Source organism: Ochotona curzoniae, unplaced genomic scaffold, assembly GCF_017591425.1.
Source record: "Ochotona curzoniae isolate NIBS_2020 unplaced genomic scaffold, NIBS_Ocur_1.0 contig_66, whole genome shotgun sequence".
NCBI classification, from domain to species: domain Eukaryota; kingdom Metazoa; phylum Chordata; class Mammalia; order Lagomorpha; family Ochotonidae; genus Ochotona; species Ochotona curzoniae.
The window spans coordinates 9,140,215-9,151,651 of NW_024466512.1; the positions used below are offsets into that span (position 1 = coordinate 9,140,215).

General features: G+C 48.6%; 1 pseudogene; it reads right to left on the reverse strand.

The window, feature by feature from the left end:
- Nucleotides 1–4,511: 4,511 nt before the first annotated feature.
- On the reverse strand, nucleotides 4,512–9,907 carry LOC121164358 (annotated as a pseudogene).
- Nucleotides 9,908–11,437: the final 1,530 nt, after the last annotated feature.

Here is an 11,437-nt window from a genome sequence, read left to right on the forward strand (position 1 = left end):
AGGCTGCTTCTGAGCCTCCTTCTGGGGTCCAGCTTCCTGGGGTCCTCCACAAGGGTTTCTCACCTAGGGGAGGACCTGGAAACCATGGCGAGTGCTGGCCAGGCACATTCAGTCACTGTCCCTGGGGCATCAGAAGCTGAACCAAGCACCTTGCTGGATGACTGCGGGCAAGCTACTCAAGCTCTTTGGACTTCAACATCCTCATCAGCAAAATGGAAATAACAACCCTACCTGCTCTTAGGCTGCCGGGAAAGACTCAGCGAGTGAACAGGTGCTAGCTGTCACCACTTCCCATTTCTGACAGAGGAGCATTGGCGTCCGTGGAGAGATGGAGTCTGGGTCCAGGTTCCATCTATCTTGCAGATGCTCTGGTTCCATGCAGGCTCTGTATTCTGTCCTGATGACTGCATCTTCTGTTGCTCCAGCTATGAAGGCTTCAGGCCCACCACCCTGGATCTACCCCGTCATGACCAAGAAAAGGCATCTCATGGGTGGGCCCTGCCGTGTTTGGTGGAGGGGTGCTCACCAGGACACAGAGCTAGGGGGCCATGGGACACAGCATGCGCTAGACTCATCATAGCTTATCCTCAAATGTCTGCATCTGTACTCACACAGAAGCTAAAAACACCGCATCCTAGGAACCCCGAGTGGCTCCGGGCAAAGCCAGCCTGTGGACAGAGACATGCCACGTTCACTACCACAGGGCTCCTTGCCAGTTGGCCGCTTGGCATCAGCTGGGTGCATGGGAAATATTCGTTGAATGCATGGAGTGAGTGCAAGCCAGCCACTTGTCCCCTATAAGTAAAGAGCAGGGAGGGCACTCAGGGAGCCCATGTGGGCAACTAGATGTCATGGAAACCCAGGGGGAAAAATAACCTTGCCATGGAGAAGTTGGCACAGAAGACGGCCCTCGCGAGCGGAGGACATCGTGGAAGGTGACGAGTGGAACCCCCAAATGCAGGAGGCATGCCCATACTTCAGGATAGCTTGTGCTTACTTCCGTGCACCTGATCCCAAACAGGACATCCTCCACTGAGGATCTCTATGTCATTGTGCGCTCAGCTTGGAGACAAGGCTTGTGTCCGGGACTCAGCGGAATCTGGCTGGAAAAAAATGGTGCCCCAGGCAGCTTGGCAGTGGGCTCTGGCCAGGTGGATGAGTTGCTTGGGCCCCCATTCCACATGCTGTGTAGACTCCAATTATCGGAGGACTTAGAGATCAAAGAGGCCGCCTATGCTGCTCGATGTAGGAGGAGGTGTTAATTTTACTTTGTGCTACACCCTCCCGGCCAGCCTGTGTCTTGGCAGAGCCCAACCCTTCCCAACACCGTCTCGGGTTATCCCAGCCACATCTCCATGAAGGGGGCTGGGAAGAGAGTGAGGGGTTTGATAATTGTGTGGTTCCTGCTGACGTGGCAGGCTATCACCGCAGCCACGATGGCTGTAACCTCATCGCATAGTCCGACTTCGCCGCGGACACAGGGTTTTAAAGATGTTGCTTGTTTTTTTATTTCTAGGTGTATTCTGAAAGGGGTCGTGAGGGCTGGTGGGGGAAAGGGCTTGAATTAGCCTGTGGCTGAGCTGGAGACACAGCGGCTTCAATCCATAGAAAACAGAAAAGCGGAAGACCGAAGGCTAGAGACTGGAACTCTGCAGATTTTGTCTTTCTCCCTCCTCATAGCACAAGGAGCTAAGATCTGTGGTGAGGGCGCGAGGCTTCCAAAAGTCAGTCCCAAGTCCTTTTCAGCTGTACCAACACTTAGAGCTCTGCTCCCACTGTGACACTTAAGGAGCGCAGAGACCAAAGCTTGTCAAGCTTCTTTATTAACAGCACGACTTACAAAATAACATCCCAGCATTTTCTTTTTTATCCTTCTAGATTCCAGACAATGGAGCTTTCAAAACGGAGACGAATGCAATCAAGGAATGAAAAATATCGGGCGTCTTTGACCACGGCTTCCCCCGGATCGCCATCAGACGGCTCGTGTTGCTGCTTGCTTGCAGTCGGGGCTCAAATTGTAGTTTCTGCAACATAAACAGGTCTTTGGTGGAGGAAGGGGGAAGTGAACGTTTGCAGTGTTGCACCCACTGTCTGTCTCTCTCTCACCATGTGCACAACCTGACTGCAGTTTACAAGTCCCTTTGCAGGTAGCAGAGCAGTTTGTACTGATGGCTTATGGTCATCATGAAAATGAACAGTCCCTGGACAGGGATATGATGTTACAGGATTTTTCTCTTTTGGAGCTAAGATGGTAAATCATTTCTTATTTGACGGTTTTTAAAAGCAGTGAGTTTGAAAGCAGTGTTTCTTTTTACCTTTGGTTATTTGTTTTTTTCAGCAGTGTAAGCCTCCAAGTGCAGAAAACTGAAGTGAGGAGCTACGTACCCAAGTCTGTGGGTTTCTAACCACTTTGCCTTATCAGATGCTCTCAGCATCTTTCCCTGATAGGCGTGTTTCTGCGAAAGAAACAGCAGAATGCCTCCTGGGCTTGTTGGAGCCTCAAGGATGCCTCGTACTGACCCTAAGGCAGGAAAAACTCTTCTAAGTCCTGGCTGTTTTGCCGACTAAGCAATTTGTGGATACTCATATTCCATCATTACTTTAAGACAAACATTCTTCCAAATCAGGAAGTTAAAAATCAAAAGGATGGCTGTTGGGAAACACGAGATGAAGATTTCTTTGCAAAATCAGCCCACGATACCCAGCAGTAGGAAGGGCTAACAAATGCCAGGTAAGCTGAGGCACCTGCGGCAGCGCCCTGCCAGCCCTCGGGGCGCCGAAGTCACGCCCAGGACCTGGATTTCTGTACGCAGGGCCCTGGCTGCGCGGGTAGTGCTACTCACCTCGCTTTAAACCTCAGCTGGGGCAGGCAAGGGCCTCTCCCGCCGCTTCCTGGTTTCTTTCCAGGATGGATCGCAAGAGCCGGGGAAAACACGGCGTCACGCTGTCCCCAGCGGTTTCTCTCCGGCTGAAGCCGGCACTCTGGCTGCCGGTCGAGTGGGCAGTGGAGCCGATGAGCTCCGGAGGACAACCGGCTGTACAAAATGCGCGCAGTGTCACGGGCAGACACTAGATGGCGCGTGACAACCATTTGTGTCTGTGGCGTGCACCAGCTTAGCGTGGCCGGGGCTGTGTACCCTGCGCTATCTAAAACGATGCAACCTGGACAACTTGGCCGTTAGGTTACAGTTGTCATTTTGGTCTTGATAAGGACATTTCAGTAGCTTTGGCTTCCTTTTGGGGAAGAGGGAGAAATTTACTCTGGAAGCATCTGCATCACGCGCAGCACTTGCAGGTACTTAAAGCTGAATTAAAAATGGCAAATGTTAAATGTCTCTATCTGTTCATCAGCCACAAGTCACTTGCGAAGCTGCTATGGGGTCGGGTCACAATGTTACTTGTGCTTACAAAGTATTGCGAGAATACTTTCTTTCCAGAAACAAACACAAGTAGCTGAAAACAAAGACATCAGTTCTTGGTTACATCCTTGGGTGATGGGTGTCAAGTCAAGTCTAAATTTACCTCTGGAGTTACAGTGGGTTCATTTCTTTGTGTACAACAAATCTGAGTGTTAAAGAAAAAAAATCATATGAAACACCTTGGCAATTCTCTTCCAGCTTAGAGCAAAATATGATTCTCCTTAGCTTCATAAAGGTACAAGCCTTGTCAAGATGCTAAAGTAATAAAACACAAGAGTGTTCTCATGGAGCTAGCTACCTCTGTGTGTGTGTGTTGTTACCCTGTGTAGAAATGAGGTATTTCATGGCACATGTTTTTTAAACCTCTCTGCTAATAAACCGTAATAATAACAGCTTCTCACAGAATGCTCAGAAAGTCATGAGAAAAACCTCAAAAGTTCTCTGTGCACCTGCGGGGAGAGTTAATAACCCGCTAAGACCCCTTTCCCGTTTGGGAGTCAATGGCTTCTGAAGCTCAGGGGCGTTGGAATTCTCACTCTTCCCCAAATAGGTGTGGTATTTCTGCTAAGCCAGGCTCCAACTCAGGTCAAAGAACGGTCTCATTTTTAGGATTAGCTGGCTGTTTGTTTGAAGTGAAGAATTAATCGCATTTCAAAACAAGGGCGGGCCTAATGAAATGACTAGAGCACACAGAGCGTTAGATCACAAGCAGGTGGGGTGACGTGGGTGTGGAGGGAGCTGGGATTTCAGGGACCCACATCCAGGGCAGCTGGCGGCGGGGGGTCTCCCTCAGTCACACGGACTTTGATTGTTTGAGCAACAGCAGAGAGTGGGTCCACTGCCCTGGAACATCAATCTCTCCTTGATTGACAGCTAGAACCAGAGATCATGTGTCTCATAACAGATAACTTAAGAAGGTGGACATCCACAGGGCGCTTGGGCAGGAGCCAGGGTCACCCGGCCAAATCACAGTAGCAGAGGAGAGGGCTGGAGGGCAGTGGTCAGGCCCAGAGCGATGCGGGGATCAGCATCCGGGTCTCCATCTTCCTAGGACAGACAGACCACGTCCTCCTGGCTCTTGTCTGCTCTCGCTCACGACTCCTCCAATGCCCTCTTCTTCTTGTCCTCCCCGAAATCTGTCATGGTTAGCATCATTCTGTCAGTGAAGACACCGGAGACTGACGGGACATGGATGACAACAGTGGGAGGAGAAGGTTAGGAACAGGAAGGGTCCCCAGGCACTGCGTACCACCTAAGGAGTGGCTGTCCAAAGCATGCAATGCACGATTGTTCTCACATCTGGCAGAATTCAACAGCAACACAGAATCTTTGGAAATCAACTGCCGCCCTTCCCTCAAGATTTATTTATTAACTTGAAAGGCAGAGTTACACAGAAACAAGGAGAGACAAAGATCTTCCATCTGCTGGTCCAGTCCCTGATTGGTCCAGCATTTGGCTGGGGCTAATGCCTGGAGTTGGGTTGGTTCCAGGTCTCTCGTGTGGGTGCCAGGATCCAAGCACTGGGGCCACCTCATGGTGCTTTCTTAAGCACATTAGCAGGGAGCTGGACCGGAAGTGGAGCAGGTAGGATTTGAACAGATGTCACGGGCAAGTTGCTTGGCCACAGCGCCGACCCCTGAGTGTGTCTTTATAATTTGCCTCTTTCAGTCTGTGGAGGGGAGCTGGGCCATAAATGTTTAAGTCGAAATTTGTGCACGCATTCTGCAAATAACCTCTACAGTGACTCCACCTGAGACCACCTGCTTTGCAGCCTGGGCAATGTGCCTGCCGAAAGCACATGAGGAGGAGGCAAACAGTGCCCCAAGTTGTCCCCCATGGGCACCAGGGCAGCCAGAAGCTTGCAGGGTGAGGAATGAGTAGGCAGCCGATCAAAAGCAAAACTTACCAGAATCCAGAGAGGAAATGAGACATAACTGACCAATGGGGGAGCAGGAGCAAGGAGATTCGCGCTCCTATTGGAAACAGAAAGAAGCTTCAGGCACTTGGGAGTCATCGCCTCTCTTTCCATGCCAAGTGCTTGAGATGCACCTGCTGTTGCCCAGGGAGCACCTGGGTGGGAAGCTGGAACGCAGGCGGTCGGACGTGGGGTGCAAGCATCCCAATGCCTATCTCTCAATGCCTAATGGGAGTTTCTGGCTCTGCCTCATCAGGCACACCTACTGGGAGACACTGAGTTGTGCTCTGCGACATTAGTGAGTGTCATGGTTGTCATTGTCTTGGTCATAGAATAGACAAGAGTGTGTTGAGAACCTATGACCTTTGAGTCACTCTGGTGGCCCACACCCCCACTGGCTAAAGGCGCACCTGGGAGATGTGGTTGAAACTGTAGGTTCCTGAGCCCCATCCAAGGAGGGGCTGGTTTGCTGAGCGTGAAGCAGGCCAGAGAACTGTCATTTAAAAAAAAAAGATACATTTATTTTTACTGGAAAGTCAGATATACAGTTAGGAGGAAAGACAGGAAGATCTTCCGTCCGATGATTCACTCCCCGAGTGGCCACATGGCTGGTTCTGCGCTGATCCGAAGCCAGGAGCCTCTTCCTGGTCTCCCACATTGGTGCAGGGCCCCAAGGCTTTGGGCCGTCCTCAACTGCTTTCCCAGGTCACAAGCAGGGAGCAGGATGGGAAGCAGGGCTGCAGGGATTAGAACCGGAGGCCATATGGGATCTTGATGTGTTCAAGGCGAGGACTTTAGCTGCTAGGCTACTGTGCCAGGTCCGAGAACTGGCATTTTTTACCAGGCTTTCTAGGTGGGCCTGATGCAGGTAGCCCATAAGCCTCCTGCTGGGAAAGCATAACCTAGATAAGACAGGGAAAGGCAGTGTGGTATGGGGGTCAGCAAGGGCCACGAGACCCCACACTGCACAGGCAGACCACAGTTCTTCAGGACTGGTATCCCAGAGGAGAGAAGTGGAGACAGTATGATGTTTGTCACACACCCTGCTTCCAGGCCAGTGCCTGGGAAGGCACCGCGAGGCTCGTCTTGGTGCTGAGGCTCCCAGCTTGATGGGCCTGCTCAGTCGGGAGGAAGCCACGGGGGCCTCACTCAGCTTTGGTGCAGCTGCCTGCCTGGAAACAACTCAACTTCAAAAGCAGCCAGGGTTTCGCTGGGGTAGCGGTGATTGTGTGGGTGGGGCACCAAGGCGAGCTGAGGAAAGGGCTGGAGAGGTCCCAGAGGAGACGGGAGGAAACGAACAACTTGGGGCCAGGGCTTTATTTGCTAGATAGGGGAAGTACGCATGCTTGGAATCGTCTTTCACACTTGACTTTAACTGACACTGGATGCTAGAATGGGTTTACTCATCCCCGGACTATCCTCGCAGCGAAATCCTTTCATGGTAATTCCATCCAAAAACCTTCCTTGCACTCACATCGGCCTCAAAAGTTCCTACGTGAATATGGGATGTCCGAGTCACTTGTAGCAGATGCTTTTGTTTGTTTTTTTCTTGAATGCAGAGATTTCAGAGAGTTTGACTAAGGGTGGAGACAGCAAGCTCTCCAAGGCAAGCAGCTCAGGCCTCGGGAGGGAGGCTGTGTCCTGTCTTCCGGAGACCACAGAACACAGACCCTCGCAGCTTCACAATAGGTGAGAAGATGTTATCCAAGGAATTGCTTTCAGTGGCTTAAGTTACAAGAGGGAAAACATCAGCTCAGAGCTTGGAGAAGTTAAGACACATACATGCATACACACACACACAATCATTACCGCCAGCAACAAAAAGAACCTAGGGATCGCACAGAAAAAGAAAACTAGCAAAACAAGGGAATGAGCTGCCAAAGAAAGTGGAATTTCCATCCCTGGAGCTATTCAGGGTTGGGAGGGGGACCTCTTCATTACAGGTTGTTTGGAGTCATGAGCTGGATCCCGCAGCAAGGCCTGGGAATGGACTCGGTGACCCAGGCAGCGCTCCCTCCAGTCCAAACAACTCCGTTCTTATTGACCCAGGTGGCTATGGGTTGTCTCCGAGGATAAGGAGCCCGTTTTTAATGGACTTGCACAGACTCTGTTGCCAACAGTGCTTTGTCATTGCCTGGATTATGTTCAAGTCATTTTGTTCAGCAGAGATTCCAAGGGGAGCTCCACACAGCAACCCACGCCACATTTTCTTGGGATCGAGAGCAACCAGTAATTCCTGGCCAAACTGAATTCCCAATTGCATTGTGCAAGCTCAGGAGAGCTCCCCTGGGTCCCCAGAAGAATTTTGCAGCTCCCCAGAGGAAGGGAAGTTGCAAATAGCCTCCATGTTTTCTCTTGCTAGAAAGTTCCATCAATGGTCACTCATGCTGCATGGTACCGTTTCCCGCCAAGGTTTGGGAGCCCCATCTTGCTTACGGTCACATGCATGGGCGATTGCTGCGGACTCCTCCTCTGCATTTTTGCTCTGTTTACTCATCTCAGTTGCTTTTCAACAGATGTTCTACCCAACCAGTTCTAAATTTCAAATTTTCCCTTAGTCTTCCCGTTTCTAGGAGAGGAATTTCCAAAAAAACTCTAGAAAATGGATTTCAGTATTTAGCAACCATATACAATTTTTTTTCTTTCTTAACCATATACTTATATTTGGTGATAATAATCACATAAAATTTTTAAAAAATGAGCTCTAATTTTCTTAGGCTTTCCTGGCTTGAGGGAGTCCATGGCCCCGTGTTAATGAGCAAATCATGCACCCAGAATTCTGCCCCAAGCCACATAACAGAGAGGACCCCAAGAGCAGCTTCCCTCTGGCCACCCTGGGAGATATTGTGGATGGGCTCTCACAGTCAGGGACCCCCAGTGACCAGCTGCATTGCCTGATTACAGTGCTGGTTCTAGACTGCTGGAGCAAGGCTGTCATGCTAGACTCCTCCACTGTCCAGAAGCAGGGCTTAAGTCCTGCTGCAATGAGTCCCTCAGCACTCCCATTGGTATATGTCATGGAGCTCAGACAGGGTAGCAACATGTGCCAGACCAAACTCTGCCCCTGTCCTTCCATATGGACTCAGGAAAAGAGAAAAATTAAACTTTCTTGCATTGGGCTGCCAGTGGCCTATTCACCAGGTAATTGGGTATGCCTGGTCAAGTGTGAGTGCAGCCATGTTCTCATGGACATTTTCCAACTCCAAAGAGCCTCACACTTTTTCTTATATTATGTCCACAGACTCTCCGATTCTATCTGAATCATATTTTCCCTAGGAAAATAATTATGGATAAAGCAAACAAAAATGCTCATTGAAGCACAATTTATAATAATGAGGCACTGAGAATCACCAGGATGTCTAACCAATAAAATTATGGTTAGATAAATTATGGGATAATTAAGGAAGGGTGCACAGACACCAAAAAATAGGTGAGGCAGTTCGGTTGCCAGTTCGGATGCCTACATCTGGTGTTGGTGTGACTGGTTCAAGTACTGGCCCTGCTTCTGACGCAGCTGCCTGCTGGTGCACATCCTTGGGGGCAGCAGCCATAGCCCTGCTGCCATTGTGCTTGGCAGAGCTCACAAAGCTGCTGGAACCTGTCACTTCCCTGGCTCTCCTCTTCTACCAAGCTTTGTTTCCTGGATGCCCTTAAAACCTTTTGTCCACTGCCATAGCTACTGCTGCTACTGCTGGAACTGCCGCTGCCACCTCAATTTCATGGCTTGGCAAAATATTGGCTGCTACCACCAGAAGGGCTAGAGCTTTTGCCTCCAAACGTTCCTTTCTTCATGAGTCCAAAACTTGAAGATCTGTTGTCAGATTTGCCAAAATCAATGGAACTTTCACCACCACCAAGATTGCTTCTGTCATGACCAAATCCATTATAACCATCCCCACTGCTACCATAATCACCACCACCTTGGCTACTATCAAAACTGCCATGACCACTGATGTTTCCTCCATGACCAGGGTTGTCATTCCCCCAGAAACACACCCTCCAATCCCAAACACCACCGAAGTTTCTAGAACCGTTTTGACCTTGTGGTGTAGCCAAAATGTTGGCCATCTCCTGCTTGCATAGGACCTTCCTTATCTCACAGTTATGACCATTCAAGGTGTGCTATTTCTGAGTGACAGTTTTATCTATAGAATCATGGTCACCAAAGGTCACACACGCACAGCCCCTCTTCTTGCCATTGACTTTATCAGTCATGGACTCAATCACTTGATTTTCCCATACTGTTCACAATCATCTTGGAGGTGACGCTCTTCGGGTCCTCTTTAATGCCACACATAATGTCTCACAGTTAGATGGGCGCCTGGTCTTCAAGAACCTTCTCTTGAGACAGCACTCTTTGTTTCCGCACAACTGGCTGTGTACCTTGTGTGGACTCTGCATTCGTAGCTGCATCCAACTACTCCACAGTGGCATGGGTGACAAGCCCAAGGCTCCTGGAGCACCTGGTGCCCAGAGCACGAACTTGGAGATGATTCTTCAGTGGCTTCCATGAGTGGAAAAGAGTAAGCCAGTGCATGTACCCTCGTTTATGAATTTTTAAAAATGCAACCATTTCCCCCTGATTTTATCATTATAAATCCAAATGGAATTTGATAAAAATAGACCTCTTACACCCTTTATTCAGTTTCCCTGGTGATGACACCTTGCAAAACTTGGTCAAACATCACACACAGAATATTGACTCTTGATCATCAAGGTGCCCCTGTGCTCTACTATAGCCACACCCTCCTCCTTCCAACATCCACCCCTGCGACATCCATGGCAACCACTAATTTGATCTCCAGCTCTATAATTTTGTCATTCAAGAACATTACACAAATGGAATCATACAGTGCGTAAGCTTTGGGGGACTGGCTCTTTTTCCCCACTTAGCGTAATTCTCTGGAGATTCATCCAGACTGTTATGGATAACAAGAGTTCATTTCCTTCTGTTACCAAGTAATATTCCACGGTATGGACGTGCCACAGTTAATTACTTTCTTGTTGCAGAGTATCTGGGCTGTTTCCAGTTTGAGGCTCTTACAAATGTAGTTGCTATAAACATTTCTATCAAGTTACATGCTTTTGTGTGAATGTAAGCCTGCGTTTCTCTGTCATAAATCTCCAGGAATGCAATTACTGGGTTATATGGCATTTCCATGTTTGGATTTTTAAGACACTGCAAGACTTTTCCAGAGTGACTCCATTTTCCCACCAGGAATGTGTGAGTGATCTAGTTACCCACATCTTCTCTGGCATTTGTTGCTTTTCCTGCTTGAACTTGAACTGTTCCAAACGTGCGTAGGAAGTTCGTGTTGTGGTTGTCACGCGTACTTCCTTAGTGGTCAGTGATACTGAGCATCTTACCTGGCGCTCGTTTGCCTTTCCAAGTGGAGTGCTTGGTTTCCCACCATTCAGTTCAGAGTACTTCATGCATCACGGTTCTTTGTGGAACATATGATGTTCAGCTTTTCTCCTATCCTGTAGCCTGGCATTGCAATCTCTTAACGGGTTCTGTTACAAAGCAAACTTTTTGTTAGTTTGGGGAAGTATAACTTAATACTATCTGATGTTGGTGTCAAACTGCCAACCCCTGAATTTTGAAGATTTTTCTCTATTTTTACCCTTAAAATTGTATTTAATTTTACTGTCTTCATTTCAGTTAGTGATCCATTTGGAGTTAACTTTTGGATAAGGTGGTAAGTCAGAATTAATCCTCTCCCTCCCCAACCCAGATGTCCAATTGCTCCAACACCGTTTGTTGAAAATCTTTCATCCACTCAATTGCTTTTGCACCTTTATCAAAAAAAAAAATCAGCTGAGTGGACTGTATTTATGTGGGTCTATTTCTAGATTTACTGCTCTGTTCTATTGACTTATCACTTAATCCTCCGCCAATACCTGCAATCTTGATGTCTGTAGCTAAATAATGTGTCTTGATATTAGGTGGACTAATTTCTCCACCATGTTATTCTCTTTTCTAAAAATGTATTCATTCAGAATGTAGAGTGACTGAAAGAGAAAGAGGAGAAGGAAAGAGAGAAAGAGAAAGAGAGGTCTTCCTTCCACTGGTTCACTCCCCAAATGCCCAAAACATCCATGG